The sequence below is a fragment of the Pristiophorus japonicus genome, chromosome 6 (assembly GCF_044704955.1).
Source record: "Pristiophorus japonicus isolate sPriJap1 chromosome 6, sPriJap1.hap1, whole genome shotgun sequence".
Lineage (NCBI taxonomy): Eukaryota > Metazoa > Chordata > Chondrichthyes > Pristiophoridae > Pristiophorus > Pristiophorus japonicus.
This window is the reverse complement of record NC_091982.1, coordinates 28749737-28754113: the sequence shown is the minus strand read 5'-3', so window position 1 is coordinate 28754113 and position 4377 is coordinate 28749737. Positions and strand designations below refer to the sequence as shown.

At 48.2% G+C, this 4377-nt stretch overlaps 1 non-coding gene across 1 annotated transcript; it reads left to right on the top strand.

Moving 5' to 3' along the window:
* Positions 1-3919: 3919 nt before the first annotated feature.
* On the top strand, positions 3920-4140 carry LOC139266469 (small nucleolar RNA U3). The gene has a single exon (XR_011593714.1). It is a non-coding gene; the product is annotated as a small nucleolar RNA U3 (small nucleolar RNA).
* Positions 4141-4377: the final 237 nt, after the last annotated feature.

The following is a 4377-nucleotide window of genomic DNA, read 5'->3' as shown; positions in this document are numbered from 1 at the left end:
AACCTCATTTGTGTTTTGCAGCTCAGCCAGCAGTGCGGCCCCAGGCAAGACCACAGAGGCCAGAAATTGGGGCCTGGGGCCTGACTCTCCAGACGATCCTACATCTGGTGCTGAGGAGCTCCAATTCTCGCCCGTCAATCGTTGGGTCTGTTCTCTATGGATGAGAGCACGGACTTCGAAGAAACTGCATTGCCACGGTCCAGAAGCCATTCCACCCCAAGGCCATCTCGTGGTCCTCCGGTCATTCCCGCCTCCACTCTGGAGGTACCTGCCCCAAGCACCTCGCCACAGGGCACCCCATTTTTCCCCAGGATGTCGCGTCCCCGTGGAGGCCTCATGGACTCAGCAGGTCTGTTCCACGAGTGCCACATGAGAGCGGAGAGATGGTACAGTTGTCCAGGAGGCCTGTAGACATTTGGTGACCAGCTCATCGAAGCATTGGGGGGGCATATCCCGACAGCTGGCCACCATGACTGAGTAAGTTCTGCGGATAGCGGAGGTCCTGGATGCGATAGCCAGGAACACTGCTGCCACAGGCCTCCCAGTGGTCCCAGAGCGCGGCACTCCACCCCTAGGTTCGACACCACCACTGCGAACGACAGATGAGAGCAAGGACCAAGATCCTGCTACTGCATCAGAGAATGTTGCCCCCTTGGCATCCCCCACTCCCGTACCCGTGCAACCAACGCCTCTGCCTTCATCTCTCCCCCAATGAGGTACCGTCTGAGGAGCTCCTTCACCAGGCGCCATGGAGTGAGGAGGAGAAGGGGTAGAGATGGGGAGAAGAAGGGGAGAAGGGGAAGGAAAGTGAGGTGCATGTCCGCAGGTGATGGCTGTGTTTTATCTCCATCTGGGTGCATGCAATTTGTTGTAATGTATGGGGAGAGGGGACCACCCTTGTGCTATGCATTTTTATTCTGTGTTGCTGGACATGTTGAACATTTGATTGATGTCAATGGTGGAAAAAGTGGGGTGTGGGCGGGGGTTGGGTGTTACTGTCTGTGATACCAAAGATTTCAGATCAATATTGGTATCAAAAATGTTTTATTGAACATACCTTGTTGCGCATTGTCTCAGATAGTTGGACCAGTACACACTGGTGATTCCTTAACATGAAAGGGTTAAATAAAACTTAACTTCAATCAACTTGAACTAGTACCAAGGTGATGGGAACCATTGATATCTGAGCTACACACACACAGCAGTGTGTCAGCTTTGTCACCCACATCAATGCTGTTTCAGGCAAATTGTTCTGATATCAGCTCCTCGCATAAGAGTCTTGCAGCTATGTAGCCTCCACGGGCCCTTTTCTGTGGTCTGGAGGGGGTCGTGGGCACGGTTCCATAGCCAGCCTGATTGTCTGGCCCTAGGTCAGCATCCAGCCCTTCGTCGTCCTCTTCCTCTCTCTCCTGAGATGGAGCATCAGTCTCTTCTGGCAATTCTTGGCCCCTCCTGATAGCCAAATTGTGTAGCATGGAGCACACAACCACGAATTTACCTACTTGCTCAGGGTTGTATTGTAGCCCCTCTCCTGAGTGGTCCAGACATCTGAAGCGCTGCTCAAGCACAGTTATTGTTTTGTGGACCACATTGTGTGTGTCTCTGTGGCTCTGGTTGTATCGCTTCTCGGCCTCAGTGTGGGTGTCAAGCAGAGGGGTCATCAGCCAAGTTATCACCAAGCATCCAGCATTGTCTTTGTGACTGAATCTTAAACATGTCAGAGACAGCGCTCTCACGCAGGATGTGAGCCTCATCGAAGGTGCCCGGACATTTGGCATTCACTGCCAATATGATCTGGTTGTGGTCGACAACCATTTGGACCTTCAGGGAGTGAAATCCTTTTCTGTTACTGTCCTGAGAAGGTGGCGGCACGGCGATGTGATACTTAATAATACTTAAGGGGTTGACAGTGGATGGGCAATGGCAGACATTTAGAGACCGCATGGATGAACTACAACAATTGTACATCCCTGTCTGGCGTAAAAATAAAAAAGGGAAGGTGGATCAACCGTGGCTATCAAGGGAAATCAGGGATAGTATTAAAGCCAAGGAAATGGCATACAAATTGGCCAGAAATAGCAGCGAACCCGGGGACTGGGAGAAATTTAGAACTCAGCAGAGGAGGAGAAAGAGTTTGATTAGGGATGGGAAAATAGAGTACGAGAGGAAGCTTGCAGGGAACATTAAGACGGATTGCAAAAGCTTCAATAGATATGTAAAGAGAAAAAGGTTAGTAAAGACAAACGTAGGTCCCCTGCAGTCAGGATCAGGGGAAGTCATAACAGGGAACAAAGAAATGGCAGACCAATTGAATAAGTACTTTGGTTCGGTATTCACTAAGGAGGACACAAACAACCTTCCGGATATAAAACGGGTCAGAGGGTCTAGTAAGAAGGAGGAACTGAGGAAATTCCTTATTAGTGGGAAATTGTGTTGGGGAAATTGATGGAATTGAAGGCCAATAAATCCCCAGGGCCTGATGGACTGCATCCCAGAGTACTAAAGGAGGTGGCCTTGGAAATAGTGGATGCATTGACAGTCATTTTCCAACATTCCATAGACTCTGGATCAGTTCCTATGGAATGGGGGGTAGCCAATGTAACCCCACTTTTTAAAAAAGGAGGGAGAGAGAAAACAGGGAATTATAGACCGGTCAGCCTGACATCGGTAATGGGTAAAATGATGGAATCAATTATGAAGGATGTCATAGCAGCGCATTTGGAAAGAGGTGACATGATAGGTCCAAGTCAGCATGGATTTGCTTGACAAATTTTCTGGAATTTTTCGAGGATGTTTCCAGTAGAGTGGACAAGGGAGAATCAGTTGATGTGTATTTGGACTTTCAGAAGGCTTTCGACAAGGTCCCACACAAGAGATTAATGTGCAAAGTTAAAGCACATGGGATTGGGGGTAGTGTGCTGACATGGATTGAGAACTGGTTGGCAGACAGGAAGCAAAGAGCAGGAGTAAATGGGTACTTTTCAGAATGGCAGGCAGTGACTAGTGGGGTAATGCAAGGTTCTGTGCTGGGACCCCAGCTGTTTACATTGTACATGATTTAGACGAGGGGATTAAATGTAGTATCTCCAAATTTACGGATGACACTAAGTTGGGTGGCAGTGTGAGCTGTGAGGAGGATGCTATGATGCTGCAGAGTGACTTGGATAGGTTAGGTGAGTGGGCAAATGCATGGCAGATGAAGTATAATGTGGATAAATGTGAGGTTGTCCACTTTGGTAGTAAAAACAGAGAGACAGACTATTATCTGAATGGTGACAGATTGGGAAAAGGGGAGGTGCAACGAGACCTGGGTGTCATGGTGCATCAGTCATTGAAGGTTGGCATGCAGGTACAGCAGGCGGTTAAGAAAGCAAATGGCATGTTGGCCTTCATAGCAAGAAGATTTGAGTACAGGGGCAGGGTGATGTTACTACAGTTGTACAGGGCCTTGGTGAGGCCACACCTGGAGTATTGTGCACAGTTTTGGTCTCCTAACTTGAGGAAGGACATTCTTGCTATTGAGGGAGTGCAGCGAAGGTTCACCAGACTGATTCCCGGGATGGCGGGACTGACATATCAAGAAACACTGGATCAACTGGGCTTGTATTCACTGGAGTTCAGAAGAATGAGAGGGATCTCATAGAAACGTTTAAAATTCTGACGGGTTTAGACAGGTTAGATGCAGTAAGAATGTTCCCAATGTTGGGGAAGTCCAGAACCAGGGGTCACAGTCTAAGGATAAGGGGTAAACCATTTAGGACTGAGATGAGGAGAAACTTCTTCACCCAGAGAGTGGTGAACCTGTGGAATTCTCTACCACAGAAAGTTGTTGCTAGCAATTCACTAAATATATTCAAAAAGGAGTTAGATGTAGTCCTTACTATTAAGGGGATCAAGGGGTATGGCGAGAAAGCAGGAATAGACTATACTTTTAGGGATCATTTCTATAGTTCAAAACTTGAGAAATGTGTTCGGCCTTTTGGCTAAGATCATGCGTAACTGACCTGACAGGGGAGTAACCATGACCCCAACGTGGTTCTCCCTGGATCAGGAAGGTGATTCTCCTATGCTTTTTGGAAATAGGAGGTGGGTGGGGTGGTTTGACCCATCTACCTCCACGGAGGTGTGTGGGGGGCCTGACCCATCCACCTCCATGGCATGAACCTGGTATTGCAGTACTTCCAGGAACGGTGCAGTGGCTCTCGGCCTTTTGGCTAAGAGCATTGGCGCAGAGTGATCCTTGATGTGTGCAAGGTGACCTCTGGCGTTTGTAATCTGACAAGATGATCTGACAAAGAATTGGAAAGATTGGCAACGAATAATAAAAAAAAAGAAAATAGGGTACTGAAGTTGCATGATCAGCCATGAACTCATTGA